At 40.9% G+C, this 22,080-nt stretch overlaps 1 long non-coding RNA gene across 1 annotated transcript in view; it reads right to left on the reverse strand.

Moving 5' to 3' along the window:
* The window catches only part of LOC131577391 (uncharacterized), a 43,390-nt gene that overhangs the window by 19,643 nt on the left and 1,667 nt on the right, over positions 1 to 22,080 (reverse strand). Inside the window, exons 2-4 of the long non-coding RNA XR_009277201.1 lie at positions 19,759 to 19,908; positions 19,322 to 19,649; positions 2,924 to 3,049 (exon numbers count right to left, since the gene is read on the reverse strand). This is a non-coding gene — a long non-coding RNA (uncharacterized LOC131577391). The remainder of the gene's footprint in view (positions 1 to 2,923; positions 3,050 to 19,321; positions 19,650 to 19,758; positions 19,909 to 22,080) is intronic.

Genomic DNA, 22,080 nt, shown 5'->3' on the forward strand with positions numbered 1-22,080 from the left:
CTCTTAGGAAGTCCCCCCCAAGCTTTCATAGAGACTGTAGCATCTTTTGTCATAGAGCACATTGTCTCACAGGAGTCAGGCTTGTGCTTGGCTCCAGCAGTTCAGACCTACTGACTGATCACAGGGGAATCTTACATTCAAATGCTTAGGGAGAAGGGCTTTGTGCAAAGCTTCCCAGGAGTCACAATAAAACATATAGTTGCTAGAAATAAAGTTGGAGCATTAAGGCTCTCAACCGGAGCACCCGGAGTTTTTTGGTACACAAAACTATCTGGATTTGACCAGTAGGTTTGACAAACTGCAGCTGAAAATATTGGGGGGAAAAAAGTACTTGTACTGTTATCAGTGGGACAGAATAGAATCTCTGTTGAACATCAACACTGCTGGGGGGGATTTACACCAGCAAACAAAACCCACAGATATCAACTACCTATTTACTATTCACAACTATTTACACCTCTGTTGCTTTTTTCCTCATTCTGCCTTTTTCTGGGAAGACCACTAGGTGAAGAGTGAGTACAGGGAGAACCACTTTCATGGCTCCCACACATGAGTGCTGTTTTCAGCAATTCAAGTTTACTCTTGCAAAGGGTAATGCTTTCAGGTAGTTCTGGGCAGCTTCAGGGAGTGCCAGCTCCCCACACATGTCAGCAGTTCTGGGAGTCTCACCTGGAGGTAAGAGTCTAAACTGGATTTGTTTACAGTGCTAATCTCTCACAAAACTAGCTGAAATTATTGGAGACGCTCGACATCCCTGCTCCAGTCTAAAATCCCATCTACCACTTGTTTGGGCCATTTTCACCCCTCACGGGCAGAGTAAAAATTAATTCATTGATATGAAAGTCTCAGGTAACTTCACAATCAGGACCATAAGAAATCCACAAAAAGAGAGAGCTTTATAAGTAAAGGATACTTTGGAAACATATAGGACCCAAAAGAGCTGGCAAAAAATATGGAATAATGAAGTGAGATTCTGAATAATTGTTCATTCATGGAGTGCTGCCCATCATGCCCCCTCTGCAAGGCTGAGCAGTCCCTAAGGTGCAAGCCATGTACAGGTAGAGAGGGCTTCTTCTGCAGTGAAAGAAAGGCATTTTGGACAGTCTCAATCAAGTGAGAATGCTGCACAGTGATTTTTCTGGCCCCTCAGGTCTGCCAGGAGCTACAGGAAATGGTATTCCCCACAGCAAAAAGCTGGCTTTTGTAGGCAACTGAATGTGCTGCAACTGATAGTACTCGGGTCAGATGTCAGAGGAGTTGTGGTGCCAGAAGGGTGATATATGGCTGGCATGAAGGGGATGGGGCGTCACCATCACCTTCCATCTGAAGATATCAAAGACACAGTTGGACATGAACAGATAACATTCACTCACACTCGGGGAAACAGGAATTCCAGTGCTTCCGAATATTTCTATCCCCAAGGTAGTCCCAATGAGTTAACCCCTGTAAAACTTTTAAGTATGCAAGGATATATGATTATCAAGATAGAGAAACAGGAAGAAAATATTTCAACAAGCAATTTCAGGTGTGCCAAGTACTGATTTTGCTGTTCAATCTGAAGAGGTGTGCTAGCCTAGGGTTCCTCTTCCTTCAGGATGGGTATGTCCAGCAGACACAGCTATATTTGCTATGGAGAGTGAAAGCTGTTATTGCCACCCTGAGGCTGTCTCTATACCCCAGACAGCCCTTGGCTAACCAAGCCTGGTTAACCACATCAGGTCTATGCTGTTTCTCCCCCTTTTCTGCTGCCATGAGTGCAGCTACTCATTCATCTCCATCCTTCTGCTCTCAGTGGGGTGAGGTCAGCACACGGCACCCTCAGAACACACAGCACTGGAAATTATTCCATACAGGAATCAGTCTCTGCTGTCAAACTAAACTGGACTAGAGCTTGCCTGTCGGAGAGTCATGTGTCTGTTTCACAGTGGTGATTGTGAAACTAGATCTGTTCACATGGGAAATAAGCTGTGTGTTGGCTGTGACTTCAGCCATAATCCATAGGAATCACAGGTTGGGAATAGCACATCATCTGACACTTTTACTGGAGGTTCTCACTATCCTTTTATTACTGCAGTATAAAGATGCAGTCTGGCATTTAACTTTAATGACCTAATTATAATTGTCTGAGGAGCTCAGCTCTTTCTCACTGAGCTTGGATGTCTCACATCCATACTGAGGACTAGGAATCTTCCCAGTATGGTAAAAGCGAATCCCCAGTGGCTTATCTGCCTTACAGGCTTTTACAGCTCAGATCTCCACATCCCTGTGTTGCAATCATTGTTTCTCCACAAACTTTCTCCTTACAACTGCAGAGCTGTAAGTTATGTTCCCCGTTTTGGTTCTTCAGAGCAGCCAGTTCTCCCAAGCATTTACAGTTCTCTGCTGACACAGCCTGGTTTGAAACTGGCAGGCGATGATGAAGACACACACAAGTCAGAGAAGCTTTTGCTCACACGCTGGATTTGCTGTTCAGATTCCAGAGCTGGCTTTTACGTCTGTCACAGGGTGTCTGTCATCACTTCTCTTCAGAAGCCCAGCAGGGTATCCCAAACAATACCAGCTTTGCAATGGGGAAGAAGGTTCCTTTCTTCCCAAGGTTTTAGTGGTAAAATCTCAAACAACAAAGTGAAACAGTGTGTGTCAGAGACCAAGTGGGAAAAAAAAAAAAAAAAAAACAACAAACCAAGCCAAAAGAGAAAAAAAAAAAAAAAAAGGTTTTCCACCCACCCATCTTTCCTGTGAGCCCAAACTCTCCCTGACTTATGGCAAGCACCCTGGAAAATATAAGATTTTTCCAAATTACAAGACCATATGTCCACAATTCCTTTGTGTCACACAACCACAGTTCCTTCCCAGGGAAAATCATAGAAAGTCCTCCTGCATTCATAGTCTTCTCCAGCAGGAACCAGAAAGTCTTCCTTACCCTTTCTTCTGGGATCCTCTGGGAAGACGGAAGAGCGAGTGGTTTCAAGGAGGACTTTGTGGTACTAAGATCCAGACATCACCAGCACCACTCATTTATAAGCAGATGCCTTGGAATCAGTTCTCTCTGCATAAAGAAAACACAAGTTTTTCTTGGTTTCAGGACATGCACCACCACATTTTTGGTGACCTGTCCATCTGATATTCTTGTCCCAGCTGCTGGCCTCTCCGTTACAGCCATCCCAACATTCCAAAAACAAGAGGGCCACAGGAAACACACAGCTGTGAGCACAGGACCCGTTGAACATCAGCTGAGCCTGCACATCAACCACTTTCTTCAGTCCCCTTTCATCCATCAGATCCTACTGGTGGGATCTGGCCCAACACAAAAATAAAAACAATAGTGCAGTTATCAAGAGGCCACCACTACAGAGGCCACCACATTGGTCAGAGGACACAGGAGCCACAAGCAGGTGGCTCCCTAGGCCACACTGCACACTCCAGGATCAAGCTGGGATCCCCTCTCTGGGAGCCACAGCACACCTTCACCACCTCTGCTGCAATTCTGGGAGCAAGATACAGGTAACTCCTGAAAGCTGCTCTCCTCCCAGAAACCTAACCCAGATACAGGACCCTTCCCAAAGTTTTTTCACAATCAGCCACCCATGTAGGGTCCATTTAAAGTCCCCTTTTACCATCCCTTAATCACACCAAATATATGCTGCATTGTGCCTGGGAATAGAATTCTGATTTCTAATGATTTCTTTGCAGTGATTTGAGTCTGTCCCAGCAAGACTTTTTTTTTTCCAGGGAGATTGAGGAACATCATATTCATCTGTGGGCTCCTAATCCCTTCAGAGTAAAGACTACTTTAAAGAGTTCTTTTCAAATTACTTTCAACTTTGGTTAGATCTTACGGGAAAGAATCCACAGAAGATCTTATCTGAACCCTGACATGCAATGACCTCTTTGCTCCATTTCACCACTGGTTCTACTCACTAGTCATATTATTAGGGATAATACTGGGAATTATAGGATTATCTCAGGCTTTCAGATATATTTTACATTGACTAATTTATTCTGTCTGTCCTTTCATGAATGCCTTATATAATATCTGAGGCAGAGGGTTCATAAGACTAAAGGTATTAGGCTTTCACCTTATCACTACTGCTTGTGGTGATATGGAACCTCAGCCTGATCTGCAGCTGGGTGCAACCAGTGTCTGACCCCAGATATGTGATGGTACATGAAAAGTGCAATTAAAGTATTTGGTTAGCACATCCATAGATGGAAAGTTAATGAACTGATGCTCTCTGTATGCAATTGCGCATGTAAGCCATATCTGGCTGCCATGTGTGCCCGGAAGCAGTTCTTTCTCAGGGTATGCTGAAAAGCTCTGTCACCACAAGTCAGGCACACCCTTGATACTTTTCATAAGGCTCTAGAGGAAATTAACATTGGTTCTTCCAGGTTATAGCTTTTATATGATAAAAAACCCTACACCAACTGTATCATATGGAAAACAGAAACAGATCACAACACAGACAGGTAACATAATCCACATGCAACTGATAATTCAAGTACCAGTCTGATGTTCAGCATCTGACAGAACAATAGACAAGGCCAGAGTTGTTTCCTTCCTTAAAACATTCACTATCAGTGGGAGAAACAAAAGCAACACCAAAATGTGCAGCCTGATGTTGACAGAAGGAGATCTGTAAAAAGGGAATAATTGTTATTGAAGGTGACCCTTCATGCTGTAGTAAGTCCCCAGTAATTTCAGCGTCCTTTGTGCTAGGACATATGTGACCAATCTGCAAGTATCAGATTTTCTATATTCCACCAAACTCTGAATGATTCGGTCCTGAAGATGGAGAGGATATACAGTAGCAACACACACTCAGCCCCTGTTAGAGTTGCCAGTCTTATGCCCAGGATTGAAAGGCACTCAGTTTATGAGGTGACTGTATGCTTAATAAATGCCTTGATGAGACAGAGAGATAAAAAGCTCAGAGGTCACTCCCATGGTGATATAGCAATATAAAATTGGAATAATGCAGCAGTGAGTCAAACCAAGGACATACCTATCAACCAATTTGAGGGCTCATTTCCTGACACACTGCACATGAGATATGGCAGAGCTTCAAAGCAAACCCTCCAGACAGCATTTTGGGTGAACTGTCCCTCCCCCCATTTAGTCATTCATTTGCAGACCGCTTTTGCAGAATAAGGCAAGACCATTCCATACACACAGAGGCTGTGTTTTATGCGAACAGAGGAGGTGTGCTCATAGTGAAATACATCTTGTGCCCAAAACTCAGCAGCAAATTTTTCAGTAATTATCTGTACTAGTAGCTTGTGAATGTGCCCTTTAAATCTTAAACTCAAATGTTAAAAATATTTGAGTATGGCTGCACAGAACATGACATTGTCCACACAAAAATTTCTCTTCAGAATCCATAATTACTCCTGTATCCTTATTTGCTGTTTTCACTATCTCTGGATTTGTCTCATCAGAAGAATTCTTCTTTTAACTTGGTTTCATATCAAAGCAAGGTGTATTTCCATTAACACACAATTCATCACAGAGAGAATGAAGATTTACATCTTTTCTGCCTGAAACGTGAAATAATCTTCCAACTCAGCTCAGCATGTCTGCAGCTCCAAAGTCACTGGAGCTCACTGTCCACTGGCAGAAAGATCTTGATTACAGAGAGGGTCCCACACTTTGCCATATTTATAAACCTTAGAAGTCTATCTTTTGCATGGCTGAACTGCTTCACCCATACAAAACCGAGGCCTTGAACCAGGGCTCCACTATTGCAAGCCATAAACAAATTGTAGCTCCTAGATATGACAGCAGCAAGCATGGTAGACACACTTGGTATGTAGAAGGCAGGTAACAAAATTTAAATCTCGATTCTTTTGATTTCGGGCTGTTTGCTGTCACCCAGTGCATTCCAGCTTGACCCTTCTTCCATAGGCATGACACAAATAACCGAAGTTGGGTCCAAGGAGACATAGAGAAACAGCATTTGCCTTTCACCATAGTGCAGGCACATCCTTGGTGCCAAAGCAGAAACCAGTTCCTTTTTTCCATTCCTATTCCTTTCTCTGATGAGCAAAGGAAAGGGTAGAACTAAAAAAAATGTATCAGGTTTATGCCTGGCCTGATGCATGCTTTCCTAGCTTATAAATGCATTACATGTGGTATCTAAGAATAAAGTGTTCAGCCTCAAAAAGGAAGGGAATAAAACCTTGTGTGGGAATAGCTGGTGCTGTTCTGCCCTGCTTACCAGGCTGAAAATTCCCTGCTTCAGCTGGGGCTAAGTTTTCTCAACTTTTGCTGCACTATGACCTCAGATGACCCAGCCTGCTGTGAATCTGGCCACTGTACATTTGATCCAAAATACTGAACAACTGCTGTCATTTTCAGTCACTGCTAAATCCAATCTGACCTAGATGGAAAAACCCTTACGTCCCACCTCTAATCCCTTCGGTTTCATCCAAGCAATGAGGCCTATAAGCAAACACAGCACGTGCACTTTAAGAAAAGCAGGCAAACAAATCAAGTTTCACAGAAATCTAAGAATCAGACTTCAGGAAATCAACCTCAGTAAAACTCTCCATATTTTCCAGAATAATATTTCTGTGTTGCTCACTCTCAGACCATTCTGTGACAGTAAACAGATTTTATCTTCGGTCTTTCTATAAGACCAGACTGAAGTAACAAAATATTCATTATCTCTTTCTGGCCTTCTGAAAAGATACATCTTGCATGACTCTTGCAGGAAGCTAAAAAAAAAAGTTACAATTTTAAAACATTTTGCTTCAACATGCCAAACATTCCATTTCACATTTTTTCCTGTAAAATCACAATTCTCAGCCACAGCCACTTCATCAGTATAGAAATAGCTGATTTTCCCACAGTCTCTCCAACAAGTCAGACAGCAAACCTGCACTAGGATGGTTCAATTTCACTGGAGTCAGCACCTACTGAGCAATGTGGTTTTGGTTTCTTTTGAGCATTCAAGAACTTTTCTCATAACAATGCCAGATGGCCTTGCAATCCAAACCTTTGCCATCAGCCTGTCACCTCCAAACTCACTGCTGATAGTCTAGGGACTTGAATTTGAATACGAATACCCAGAAGCTGTTTCAGATTTATTTTTTAAAAAAAAAAACAAATTACCTCTGGAATGACAAATCTTCCAACTGCGTTATCTGGCTTTCACATGCCTTTCCAAACATTATGTGAAAAAATGAGAAAGAGGGAAGCGAAAGGAAAATTTCTTGACTACCACCCTAAAAGAAATTGTTCCTTAATTACAAACAGGACACCCTTAAGCTGAGAAGTGAAGAGAAGGGTAATCTATATGACCTTTCCCCATCACTTCGCTTTGAAATATGGGGTAGGCAGAACCAATTGATGTGAGCAGGTTTAGTAAGGTAAACATCAGTGGCAATTTTTTATATTTAACATTAGGCCTTCTCCAGGACAAAGAGTGAGAGTACTCATTATGTACTCTTGCAAAATGTACGGTGTATTTAAAAAGAAAATATTTGCTTATCAGTTGTTGCTGTATAATGTCAAACACACAGTAGCTACATGGTATTTTAACCTTACCCCCAAGCTACAAGGAAATTGAGTAGATAGCTGGTTTTCTAGTGTCTTTAAAGTAACTAGACATGAAAGGTCAGACTTAGGGAGAACAATAGATAAGCTGCCCAACAAGGCCAGAAGAGCTGAGGAAACATGCTCATGTGCAATGGATATCCCAATGTTTGCTTAGAAACATGTCATAAATGTAACATTTAGTGATGGTTTAAAGCACCCCACATGAGTAAGTAGTGGAATTTACACAGGAAAAGAAAGGATGTCAAAGACCTGATTCAGAGAGTAGGAAGATGGCAGTGTTAACACTCTTAGACCAATTTTAATTAACCTTATGATACACTACCATAGTTCCTGGACTTGTGATCATGCACCATAGTTAATCATATTTCCCACAGATGGCCTGCACTGAGACACTCAGCCTCAGAACAGTGTCTTGTACATATTTTTTGCCACAGTGTATTACCCCTTTGTGATGACAAATGATAAAATGTGAAAAATGTGCCTGGACCTGCCTGGGAATGAACCTGTCCCCAGTCATCCTCCAAAGTTCTCCTGAGATGTGCCATCTCAGTCAGACAGCATTCACAGGACAGAAACATCATGAGCCTGCTTTCACTGTCATCCTGAGCTAAAGCTTGGCCTACACTTCAAATAAACTGGTGAATGGATGTTGGAAAATCGGTGCCTTAAAGGAGGTGCAAGTCCCAGTTTGAATGAACTCTGTTTCATCTGATATTCCACTCACTGCAGACTTGTGATACACTTTGCCCTAATTTTTTACAAAATTTTATTTAACTGAAGTTTCAAGTGTTCCCCCTGACTTCCATAAGTTTGGGGTTTATTATACACCAGTCAGTTCTCTCACATGCAGTGTAGAGTGCCTGAAAATTTCAGGTTAATTAACTCACATCTGGTTTTCCACAAACAGAAACCCTATGTTCTGCTGCCAACTACTAGTGCTAGCTAAAGTGCTTTGTGCTCTCTCATTTGGGGATGAAACCAGTGCATCTTTGATTTTTAAGTCTATATTCTGCACGTCTGATACCTTGTCAGAAAGCCAAGGGTTATTAATTTCAAAAACAGAAGGTAGAGTTTAATGAATAATGAATAGCAGCTGTTGGAAGCAAACCTTTGTAGCCCTGGGACCGTCTTTCCCTATGTTACAATTACACTTTGATTGACCTCAACAATAACTAACAAGCATGCCCAGCTGGATCATAAACCAAGTATATACTATGTCCAGATACAGTGTAAAATTTCACATCAATGAAACACTCACTGTCAGTCTAGCTTCGTCCCATCATATGTCAATCAGCCTTACAAATAATCTTACTAGAGCTGGGACATGGTATTTTCCTAGGGGAAAAAAAAAGGTTCTTTACTGGCAATGAATAAACAGTTTGGAAAAATCACAACTACATGTAGTTGATGGCTCAACCTCTGAAGAGAAGCCTCTTGCCATGACAGACTTGAGGGGCTTGTTCGCTGTGCAAATATTTAGGGGCTTTAAGAAGGAGACGCAGGTTTCCAGGTTGCCTGAAAGAGCTATATCCCCATAGCTGGGAGGCTGAAAGCAGAAAAAGGTGAAGTTTGGGCTGATCAAGCAGCTGAAATATTTTTTTTATGAAGGAATGAGCTGCACTGGGACCTGGTGCTTTCAGGAGTCTGTGGGTGGGACACCCACCGGGCTCACTGGGGATACAGTACCTCTCACCTGTGGATAGTCACATAGTGTTACACCTAAATTTGGGATCTGTCTAAACAAATGGGAATATAAATCCAGGGGCAAGCTGTTTACACACACAAAACCAGAAAAATCTGGCCTGTGCTGTTTGGTGGATGGATTACCCAAAGTTTTACATCCTGTCTTGTCAGATTGGAACTTTGGTCTATAGCCAAACAATATTAGGGATGAGCCACTGGTGAATAAAACACTCCAGCCTCTGGATTTATATATACTCTCTGCATTCTAACACTTTATCCTCCCTCTCCTGACAGTTCCTGGTGAAATGGAGAAGCAACAAATCTGTCTCTCATTAAGTCATTGGATTCTCCACTTAAAACTGTTATATATTATTAGCATATGTTATTATTTGCAATATTATTTATACTGCTAAACAAAACAAATTGTCATAATTTCTTCCTGACTGTGAACTACATTATTACAGACACAAAAATCTTGTTTCAGGCCCTTTCTCAAAGGGCACAGCACAGCCATGCAAATTTACCCAGATACCTAAATATCCCAGGTTTGGTTTCCCATTTTAATTTCCTTAATGTGCTCTCTGAGACCCTATCATGGCACCTCATAGAATCTGCACTGAGGAAGAGTCAGCTAAGCTTGCACATTGTGTTTTCTGTACTGCAGAGCTGAAACTGCACATCCTCCCTCTCTTCATCAGAAATCAAACACATCCCACCCCCTTGCAGCTTCCCCTCTTCTGTACCTCATTTAACAAGCTGAGAGTAAAGCAGAACATATAACAAACACCAGCATGGATTTTGCATCTCCTTATACTGCTGCTTGTCTTTGCTTTGCATTCTCCAGCTGAAAATGCTGCTACATAATGGCTCATCACTGCTCTCAGTCTTAAAGAGAAGCCCTATCATCAGGGTTTCCTCATCTTATCCATCTTGACACAGAATTTCTTTATAGATTCATATCTGACCACAAATGTTTTGCTCAGGGGAATAAATCCTACCATATCAGATGTAGGTTGCATATGCCCACTGATTTTGATGGAACCAGAAGTGCAATTAATTGAAAGGCATTTGGCAATGCCTTGTTTCCAGCCATTTGTTTGCACGTATAAACTGTAGCTATGGTTTAATTTCAAAAAGCGGTATACTGTTTTTTCTAGCACAAAGAAAGGAAACAAAAAAAATCCAAAACAAAGTACTCACCAGCAGATAAAATTACACACCACCACCAGGAGAAAGCAAATTGCCAGTACCTCACACCATCCCCTACCAGGTCATCAGGCACAACAGGCTGAGCTTGCAGCACACACTAAGTTTGGACAGACCCCAGCGCAGGAGGGTGGATGTGGGAAGTGAATTCCAAAGCCAAGGTCGGGCGTCTCTGGCTGATTCCAGATACAAATGCTGTGCTGCAGGAAGGGAATCAGCCTCCTGGGTAACCATTTCGGGCTTTATAGGTTCCAACTAACACCTTTAATTCTTCCCAGGAACTTATTAACAACAAGCAAGACTGATCTCAAGTGTTCCTGGCATGGAGCTCCACACTGTGCACCAGCTCCAGTTTCTACAGATCTCAGCACACAGCTCCATATGGAGAGCACGGCGATAACATAATCCAGCGTCAAGGTGTCAAAGGCATGGAGAGCTGTGACAAAGTTTCTCCACTGGACATAAAAGACCCATTTTTCTTAATTGTAGCATAAGGGGGAGAAAGACATGGATATTTTGTCAAAGATTTTTCTCAGAGTGTTTTTATGCCCTGGACACCACTAATCTTGGAGCCCTTATAAAAGATTGATTATCAACCTGGTCTGTGCTTTGAGAATTTCCTAACCTCACCCTAGCAAAATTAATGAAGTTACCTATGTGTGAAAGCAGCATGGGGGGCCACAGCAGCCCCAAACCTCCTCAGGTGTAAAGATTAACTGGGATATACATACTTGGGAAATTTTTTGGGGATAAAGTATCTGTCTCTGTTCTCCAAGAGCTTATTTCTGCCATGCCTCACTGAAGGTTTAGTCAGTTAATTTCTTCACATTCTCAGTTCAGTACTGAGCTGTACCAACCAGTTCTTTGGTTGTGTTTTTTTTTTTAATCTATTTAAAGTCATATATAGCTGAGCTGATTTTCTCCACACTCTTTATTTTGTTGCTTGCTTTCTGACTGTAATTACACAAACAACTCAGAGTACTTTAGGACTGGAGAAAAATCTAAATCCTTCCCTTGGTTCTAACAGACTTGGACCAAAAGCAGAAATAAACAAATACTGCTGAGTAGATTCCTACACACATAAAGGCAATTTGAAACTCTGATAGTCCAGTCACAAACATCTGGCACAAGGCTGGGGACAAAAGCGCTGTCACACACAGATTTTCTGCCACCAATTTAAGAGCAACAACATGTAGTAGGGGTGCAAATTATTCTGCAGCAAACTAGTCAATGAAATAAAATTACTAGATATGCAAAGCAAATAGTTTCTTGCCCAGTCTGGAGATCTATAACCATTTCATCTATGATTGAACTAGTACAGTACCTTATAGGTACAGGCTCTGTGCTGAATTACCAAGAATGCATCAGGGTATTCACAGTTAAGTATCTTCCTCATAAGTGATGAGTCAACAACACAAGGCTCCTGGGCCAAGTAACAAAGCTGGCTAAAAACTAGACATCCAAAGACCACTTCAGTTAGAAAGCTTTCTAAGACAAAGGAGTCACAGAAGCTATCTAGGGAGACACACTGACAGAAAGAGTGAAATATTAAGGAGTGGGAAAGATTCCTTCTCCACATTATGAACAACAACTATTAAGGAAAATTCAAGCATTCTGATACCTTTAAAAAAACAACAAACCAACTTGTTTCTGACTCAAAATAATTTCAAAACTATCATATCTTCAAAAATATATCTTTAAAAGCCATTACACTACCTGGGCAGAAGGGAACTTCAGGTCACCTCCTCCTGGAAAGAGGAAGAATGAATTAAAGACCTAAACTGTTCCCACAGAAATGGTTGTACTTAGGGCTAGATACACAACAAAGAGATAATGTCAGAAAAATGTGTGATTAGGGGTCTGTCCCATGATTTTTCCCTTGCCTGGAAAGCAATATGAATTGGAGCTCATTTTCAAGCCCTTGTTATCTCTGCATTTTCAGTTCAAAGAGAAATTCTAGACATGGAGAACTGTGAAACAGGAGAGAGGCAAATCCTTAAGGATACCAGTTATTACTACGCAATGGCTAAGAAAAAGCCAGTTCCCAGAGTCTAAACTGAGAGGCTTTGGAGGACTGAAAATGGGAACAGAAAAACTGCCTCAAAATAATTCATAAAGCATAATTCACAATAAATTCATAAAGCATAACTCAAAGATATTTTAGCAAAGGTATCGTGCTTCACGTGGTATAAACATTGTTCCAGGCAGAAAATCTGTACACTGATCATCTGTAAAAATGAATACTCAGATTCTACTAAAGTAAGCTCCAGCTCTATAAAAATTATCGTTAAAGAACTGAAGAACTTTTAAAAGCCCATCACCATCCACTCCCAATCTCTGCACAGAGCTAACCATTTCTTGAGGGCTTCACTCTGAGACAAATAATTTTAATACATCATCTGAAAACCCTACAAATATAGAAAAGTAAAGCTTTTCTCATGTTGCTGCTTGTCACTGAGGCAGAATAGATACAGATATTAGGAAACAAGAGGCACCTACTAGCATCACAACAAAACCTTACAAAACACACACAGAATTTACATATATCTATGAATCTGAACGTATTTATCTTACTATTTATCCCACTTCTATTGTGACAAGAAAGAACTTGTTCTGGATTTTATCTTTACTTTGGGTTTTTTTAAATGATAAGACCCAGCCCCTCCATCTTTGTCAACAAATGCTGAGAAACCTAAATTTAAATCTTCTACCCTGTAAATTCTAGTGTGTCTTGTATGCCGTACCAATTCTACCAGAATATACTCTACCTCCATTACAGGAAGAAAATATACAACTGTTTGGATTGTATTTGGCATGACTGGAAATAAACCATAAAAATACTACAGAGATTAACCAGTCACACAGCACTGAAATCCAGAAACACTGACCCAACCAGAAAAGTTTTCATTTGACAAAGAGGAACTCCTTGTATCAAACCGTGTTGAGATGAACCTTACAGATACAGTCACAGGAAAAAATGCACATGCGTGTTCATTTTATAATTACAGTTCCACTTCAGAAGCCCCCTGATTTTAACTGGGACTGACAGAAGCCCAGAACAGGGAAGTGTAAGAAATACTTGGTATAAAGTTGAAATTTTTCCTCCACTGCCAACAGCAAATGTTTTTACATTAGGTCACCACTTTAGACTGTTTGAGCAACAAATCAAAACAGGTTCTTCTTTTGCAGAGGTGTCAGATAACCTATCTTTAAAGTATCAAAAGACAACATACAGAATTTGAGGTGTTTTCAGCATTCATAGACTTATCAAAAATACTGGTATTTACTCAAGTCACTAGAAAAAAATCTAAAAAAACTGCAGGAAACACAACATCATACTACTGAAATATCTTAAAAGTATTCTTTAAAGAAAAAAATTCAAAACTCCTACCAACTATCTCCATGCTAAAAGAAATCAGAGGTCAGATGTGAATCTAAAGAATATCAAGTTAATAAAGTGTCTTCCTCTGAGCTTCCAGGAAAAAAAAAAACCAGAAGGGGGTGTTAAATCGTTGAATAAATCTCCAGTAAAGACAGCCAGAAATTATGCTGCCTTTAGCCACATGAAAGAGAATAGAAGGATTTCTCTTTTTAAATTACTCTTTATTGTCTGCTTCGTAAATTGTGATCACATGTGGTATTTATTACAAAGAGATTTTCTTCTTGCTGTAGCCCTCTTGCTTGCATTTGGTGCTTTCTGTTTGTTTTAAAAAGAAAAATGTCCAGAAATCCTTCAGTTCTGTGACTGAAATTTGGCTTGGTGCACAAGCCAGAGGGTCACAGTGACAACTTAGGTGACAACTAAAGTGCCTGTGTAACATATAACACACACGTTTTTAAGTTGAGATTCTAAGCAGTAGAGAAGAGTCTAGATCCTGTTATCCCATCTCGCCATTTCATCTTCACACAGACAGCTTTTTATAGGTAGGATGGGAATTGAAGTCTAATGAGATTTTTTCTGTGCCTGTGTAACTTCAGGGTTTGCACTCCTTATTCTACAGCCCACCAGAACCATCCCATTAGGAACAATTATTTAAGACCTTCTACTGATTTTACAAACTTGGCAAACAGGCAAAGCCAATTCAAGGATTGACACAAATTCACCTCCCCACTGAGGCCATGAATCACCACATATATTAAACTAAAGAGAGGCACTGATATGACCATGGATAAACACATTCCTTGCATTTTTTTTCCCAGTTGGAAATTGAGCCACGTTTGGTTTGAATTAAAGATTCATCGCACTGAAACAAATAACTAAATGGAAAGATATGAGTCCCTTTGAAGAGCGTGCAAATCAAATTTAGGTGATAATTAGCAGCAGACAATTGAAACCTACTGTTTATTTGCACAGAACCTGATGTTACTGAAACACGGCTTGAATTCGGGCACACTGTGAACCGAGCAACTGAGTTTTCAGGAATTAATTTAACAGTTTAATATCTGAGGTAGAAACAACCATGCTTGGAACAAAACGAGACAAATTTACATGTGCTCAGACCCCTCTCTCTAGCTACTGTCCCTTCCTGTATAGTTACTGCACTTCCAAGGCTGTACTTTGTTTTTCCCCAGAATACTCCTCTCTCGGGAAAGCGATGCATAGGGATGCCATAATTGGGAAGAAGAAGCAGCTCATAGTCAAGTTATAATGAAGTATTACCTCCTATAACGACTTCCCAACTTAGTCCCTGTTTGTTTAACTTAGTTTGCCAGGGAGCATAAATACACATGTCATCAGCTGCATGTTTGGCAAACCAAACCATTTTTTCTCAGGATGTACTTGGCCTCAGCATAAGAGGAAGCACAGTTTTGCAGCACTAGTGAAGATGAGGAAAAGGTCTCTCCAGCACAGAGCAGGCTAGAGTAGCAACTCCCATAAGACAGATTTGGCCAGAGCATTGAAGTGAAATTTTGGTGTATTTTTCACTTCACCACATGTTTTATAGATTGCTTTCTTCCTGTCAGCCTGAGCTACCACCAAATAGAAGCAGGATGATAAAGATTTTTAAAATAATAGAAATTATAGAGTTTTTGCAATAAAGAGAAATAGCAAACAGATCAATGAATTCCACAGAGAAAAAAATTGCAATCCTCAAGACACAGATCTCCCTGTACCAGGAGACTGGTCCCAGTTTAAGTTACTTAACCCTTCATTCCAAAAGGAAGAGACAGTGTTCATTCCACACTCACTTGTATCTGCAGGAGCTAAGGCCTATGATAGTAAAATTTGACTCCTGTAGATTGTTATTGCCTCATTTCATAACAAATTTCCATGATAACAGGGGTGGAGAGATGGCCATGAGTGGGCAGAGAAGGGAACCTCTCTCCTGTGCAGGTCCACCAGCAAGGGAGCAAAAGCAGCATCCCAGGCCCTGCATGCTGGAGGCTGCTGGGTCATCTCAAGAAGCACCAAGGGCACCTACTGAGAGGCTCTACTATAGTTTCCAGCCCTGAGCATGGATCAGCAAGGGGCCATCCCTCACCAGAGAGAGCCCCTTGGTCTGGTCCTTGCTGCAGCCTGACCCTGTAAGGAAGCCACAGAGCTTTCTCTGCAGCTCCTCACTGGCTTTTGCTCTGAATTTGCTGTTGCTAGAGAATTTAAGGCAGTCCCTCTCCTCATCACTCAGGGAGAAAATTCTTCACCTTAAGTGTAAAGCTTTAAGAAGACTGCTGTCCCACCCTGCTTCCCATATAGGTACTGCCCAACTTGAGTCCTGTATCAAAAATAAAATAGCAAAGCCAACATGCTTTCAGGACTCAGGAGGTAAGTTTTGCCTCTGGGGACAGATAACTCACATAACTTAACACAGCTCCAGAGATCAGCTATCTCTGGCCAAGTTCACATACTTCAGAATAAATGTAGTTTTTCTTCAAGTAATTTAGAGGGTGCTCCCATACATTTACCCCTCCACCCAGAGAAAGCATATTACTATTATTACTACCATATTACCAAAGCAGAATTACTTCTATTAAAGCTAAGATTCTATTAATCATAAGTATGGTCACCTGAATTTTAAGCCTCTCAAGAAGAATTGGGGCCTGGTCATCTGACTGCTTTACCACATTAACAGATTGCCACTAAAACCAGTCTTCAGTAAAAAAACACATTCTTTTAGCCGTCACAGAAGCTGGCGAAGCTTGATCCTGCAAATCTTTTTCAGAAGTTTATATTAAGATTATTTAGCTTGTCACAAGGTAACATATATAAAGGAGGAGAGACCAAACCTCACCTGAAGTACAGATCATATATCCAAATTTGTTAGAAATTTCTAAGTCCTTGTCTGTAAGCTAGACAGGTTACTATCATAGGTGCATCAGTCAGAAGAAATTATGGCTCTAACTGGCAAGGCTATGCCACAAGAAGTCCTCACATATTTTGGCAAAAAAAAAATAAAAATATTTCCTTTAAGGAAGTGGTACAAATAATAGTAAAGGGATAATAAATAGTAGTAAATAATAGTAAAGGGAAGAGAGGAAACACCCCAAGCATCAACTAAACCAACCAACAATTTGCCCTTCCCCCAAAAATAAAAACTTCGGAACATAATAGAATACACTCTTTCCTACATTTAATAACATCATCATGGACATTTTCCCTGATACAACACTAAGAAGACCACACCTTCCTCACATCCCAGTTCTTTCTAACCTCACACTGCAGCTCTCAGATGCTTCATTTACGGCAACACAATGCTTGTGGGAACACAAAGGCAATCAGCTCGTAGAAAATGTTTGGGCTAAAAGAAAGCAAAACGACTTTTTGTGCAAGCTCACAACAGCCATCTTCAACAGGCTTCTGCCAAGAGCAGGACAGGCACAGGGGATCAGGTGTGGAGGGTGAAATGGCTCCTCAACACCCCTTTCCAACCTTCTTTCCAAGCAATTCACTATCTCAAGCTGCAGTTCTGCTTTTGTGTTCACTAACTGCAAATCACCTTGATAACACCACATTCTTAGTGACCTTTTATCTGGATAAAATTGAGTTCGGCCTGAAATGCTGAAAAAACCTTAGCACAGCTGCAAACACACTTTAATGCCTTGAAAAGTAAGTCAAGTGATCTGCCATAAGATGATCAGGTAAAACAGAAGCAGTGTTGTGTCATTCATGTAAGAGTATTAACAGATTTTTTTTCATTTTTTTTCCAACAGAAATCCACTGAATTGAATTTTAAAATTCAATTTATTTATTATTTATTTGGTATTTATTTATTTAGTATTTTCTATTTTGGGCTTGACATCCTTCATCACAGATAAAAATAAAAATCAGTTGGGTGAGGGCTTCAGACAAGGAAAGGAAATTACAAACTGAATGCAGTTTGATTTTTAGGAGCTGCAAAGACTGAAAACAAAGGACTCAACAACAGACAAGTTTAGGGATAACTGTGCAAGGGAAGTACTTCCAAATCTCACCAGAGTCAACAGAAAACCCATTCACAAATCAGAGCCCTTAGCAGAAATCTAGTAGGTTACAAAATTTTTAATTACAGACACCAGCTGTTATTTTCCCTACTTGTACTTCATCCATAAAGAACAGCAGTTCTACAGTGAAACAGACTATAGGACTGAATATATTGCAACACACCAAATCTCAGAGAACCAGGTTTATCCACCAGCCCCTGGCTGTATGACCACGGACAGGCAGCACACAGCTGTGGGACCAAGCTTCTCCCATCACAATCACTCAACCTCCTTCATGCTTGGATAACACTCTCAGGCACACGATGTGATTGCTGGGGATGCCCTGTGCATGGCCACGAGTTGGATTTCAAAGATCCGTGTGGGTCCCTTCCAACTCAGCATATTCTGTGATTCTGTGCAGCCCTTAGAGACCTCCTGATGAATCACAATACTGAAATCCCCATTATCGTTCTTAAAAGGAGCAAACCAGCAAGACACGCTTCAGAGCCCTTCCTTGCATCCTCCCTCCATGGAGTGGGAGAGTGTGGGGGCTGACAGTGGCAAAGGAGGGCAGCGGGAGCTCTGCACAACCGCCCGCAGCCCCTTCCCACACCGCAGCACGAAGCACAAGCTGCTTCCTCCACCTCGTGGAGGATCGTGAGAATGATCTGCAAACCACAGCCACCAAAAATTTATAAAATACACAATATTTAAATTTAAAAAAAAAAATCTCCTTTCCACCACCCAAAGTGTTTCAGAATTTTTGGAAATAGTTTCCTTTTCCATTCGATGTATCGTAAGTGCTTAAAAACTTCCCTATTTCTTATTAGTGAAGAACGTCATTAAGTAAACAAGAGATTCAGAGAAGCAACTTCGAGATCACTACTGAGAAGGAATGATCAGATCTTAAGCTACTTGTGAAGTTACAACATTTATGAATTGCTTCATCATTAGAAAGTGGGGAGAATCTCCTCAGTCAGGGTGGGTTTCTTCATCTCACTATGCTCAAAAGTACCAGTAAATGTTACTGGTACTACATAAGACAGTGACGGTTACTACTATTCTGGAACTGTTATATTCTTAATAAAAGTGGCTTTACTTCACTGGTGCTCATCTTTTTCTCCATCAGCTGTCTTGTTCTCATTTATTTCAAGTTTATGTGACAGTATCAGTTCATTCATCTTCTCTTGATCAGCCCGTTGGTCAGGTTCTACTTTACTTGATACCGTAAAAAAAAATGCTTCTGTGGGTTTAAAATTTCCTGTACCACAATTCTATTTTTGCTGGTTTTTTGGTTGGTTGGTTGATTGATTGGGAGGGGGGGGGAGGGTTGGTGGGGCTTAACTTTTTTTTGTATAACAGTTAACACTTCATTCAAATAAATTTTGATAGAATTAGAATATTAACAGGTTTTTTGGCATAATCCTTCTTTCCTTCCCTCCAATTTTGTTTGCTCTTTGACTGCTCACTTACCTTACAAAGATGTTTTGATTGAAGTGTCAATAGTGACATCCACCCCAAAACAAAGTATGGCATCGCACAGCCGAACTAACCAAATGTATGCACTGTGTGCTAACTGCATAGCAAGCAGCAATGAAATTAGGTTTTAAAATCAACACTCCATTAAGACAGCCGGAAGAAATTCACACTTTGCAGTGCTGTTGTGTCCATCTGCCTACAGAATCTACACTATTTTTTCTGAAAGGTAGTCAAAATGTAGGATAAAAATACTCTGCAGATCAAATTTCAACTTCTGTCCAGATTCTAGTGTCTACCACCACTCCATTCCTTCATCCTTCTCCTGGGAAAAAAAGAAAGTTGAAAAAATCTCAACAAAACAAAACAAACCCCACACTCCTAAAAGCTCCTTATCCAGAGGTCCAGGTGATTTCAGCCTAAACCCCACTCACCTGGATGACGGCAAAGGAGGCCAGAGCCCTGTGTTAGGCTCAGTGCAGTCAGGCACCCCACAGCCAGGGCAGGCTCTAACATCCCCACCCAGCCTGTGCTGCATGTCCCTGGTTTGTGAGGGCCCCGAACTGGAGGGGGTCTATACATTCCTACATGCAGGAGAGGAAAGAGGAGTGCACAATCCTGAATACAACTTTTAGCAAGAACATGTACCCAAACTCCCTGCCCCTGTAAATGGCTGTTACCAATTACCAGGGCTAGCAACACTTTCACTACCACCTTTACAGGCAGCAATTCCCAGCTGGATTTACCCTTCTCCCTGCTGTGGCTGTTCCATGCCTAACCAGCTGCATGGCAGATTGCCCCCTGGCTACATCCATTACACCACAGAGGCACTAAATAAGTAACTAGGTTTTTATCACAAAGACTGATTTCAAGGGAAAGAAAAACCAGAGGCTCAAGTGTCTGAACAAGGACTAAGTTTGCCATCTGTGCTCAGAGAGCAGCTGCCAGCATTGCTTTCACTATGAGCTGAAAGAAGAGATTGAGACCGGAGGGGGGAGCTGGCAGCTACTGCAGCAGTGGGTAACAAACCAAGTAAAAGAGATTGTGGATGAGGATGGACACAGAATATTTTTAATGCTGGAAAGAGACAAGATGTTAAAATTAAGAGCATTCACTGCATCCAGTGAACATTTTATGAATGACTGCATGGAGCTAGAGCTACAGAGTAGGAGATTCCCCAGCAGAGCATCAAGTAGCTGCTAGCATTTGGTGAATATTCATTCATGAGACAGCTCTGCTGAAGACGATGCCTACTTTACTGACAGTTGTTTTTTATCTGTAAAATACTATTTGACTAGTAACAATCTTTTAACACCTTTCTCACAGTATGTTCTCTTTCGAGGTCATAAAAAGCAAAAAATTAATGTATTTTTTAATACACACCATGACCTGTGTGATCTCATAATGTTCAATTGAAAACTGCAGCCAGCCAATACTGCACACTTAAATAACCTTTCTCCACAACATTAACTGAATATTATTAGCACAGAGTTGTTAAGGATGGATGGGATGACTGGAGGTCACCTTGTTAAGGCCCCTGCTCAAGCAGGGCCACCAAGAGCCCATTTCCCACGACAATATCCACATGATGAGACAGTACTGTGGGATTTCCAGGGCACTGCTCAGTGTCTTAGTCAATCACTCCATCAGAAATACCTTAAATTGCCTCATTTCTTCCCTAGGCCTATAGTTTTTAGTTGGTGCTTTTGGTGAAGGAAAGGCATGAGACCATTGTTCCAATGCCTTCAGAGACTGTTGTCTTTACCACTACAGACAGAGGAATAAATACAGTCTGCCTATAAAGATTAAAAGGACAATTACTGCAGTACAAAAAAAGTCTGTGTGAAAGACTAACTGGCCCAATGCTGTGTAAGGGAAATAATATTTGGGGGGAAAAAGTCTTCACAATGAGATTTGGTTACATCTGTATAATGTTAAAACTTCCTCTCATTACTCAGAGCCCACCAGAACCACCCCATTTGGCACAATCATTTAAGACCTTCTACAACTGACCAAGCCCTTTACAAAACTGCCAAACAGGCAAAGCCAATTCACAGATTGACACAAATTCACCTCCCCACTGAGGCCGTGAACCACCACATACATTAAACTAAAATTAAACTGATATGACTGTGGATAAATACATTCCTTGCATTTTTTTCCAGTAGAAAATTGACCCACGTTTGGTTTGAATTAAACTCACTTATTGCACTGAAACAAATAACTAAATAGAAAGATATGAGTCTCTTTGAAGAGCGTGCAAATCAAATTTGGGTGATAATTAGCACCAGATAATTGAAACCTACTGTTTATCTGCACAGAACATGATGTTACTGAGCTACCTCTGGAATGGACAAATAGAGCTGTATATTCTGCTTTACACCCTGCTTCTCACTTTTAAACCCTTTACAGAACATTGTCAACTCAACAATGTCAAAGCTCCTGCAACCACCTTAAGTAAATGAGGGGAAGGAAGAGGCAAGTGAAAATTCTTTTTTCTGTTCTAAAACACAACAAACCTTTAACAATTTATATCTACTCCTTCTCCTCTTCCTCTCCATACACACAACAAAACTGGATTTCAAGATAAATCTTGCTTTTGGATTGCAGTACAAACAGGTCTGTGTTTGAGTATAAGGTTTTAAGGCTCGTGGTCATACCACTTGTGGCATGGTTTACTCCAATCTTCAGTCTCAAATTCTTTCAATGCCTGGACCTTGGCATCAGAGCAATAAAACTATTACTAACACCTCCAA

The sequence above is a fragment of the Poecile atricapillus genome, chromosome 3 (assembly GCF_030490865.1).
Source record: "Poecile atricapillus isolate bPoeAtr1 chromosome 3, bPoeAtr1.hap1, whole genome shotgun sequence".
NCBI lineage: Eukaryota > Metazoa > Chordata > Aves > Passeriformes > Paridae > Poecile > Poecile atricapillus.